Source organism: Colobus angolensis, unplaced genomic scaffold (genome assembly GCF_000951035.1).
Source record: "Colobus angolensis palliatus isolate OR3802 unplaced genomic scaffold, Cang.pa_1.0 Scaffold10, whole genome shotgun sequence".
In the NCBI taxonomy this organism is placed as follows: Eukaryota; Metazoa; Chordata; class Mammalia; order Primates; family Cercopithecidae; genus Colobus; species Colobus angolensis.
In genome coordinates, this window is record NW_012110919.1 from 15,150,914 (window position 1) to 15,151,122 (window position 209).

Consider the following 209-nt stretch of genomic DNA (forward strand, 5'->3'; position numbering starts at 1 on the left):
CTCAGTGTCTTGACTGTCTTGCAGAGAACTACCTAATACTTGGCTGAATTTTTTTTTTTTTAATCATGTGTCTTGGGTTCTTTTTCTTAGAAAAGTAACTCAGGCTTATGAAGAAAAGATTTTTTTATTTTTTACTTTTCTCTTTTTTTGAGACCGAGTCTTGGTCTTGCCCAGTCTGGAGTGCAATGGCAGCATCTCTGCTCACTGCA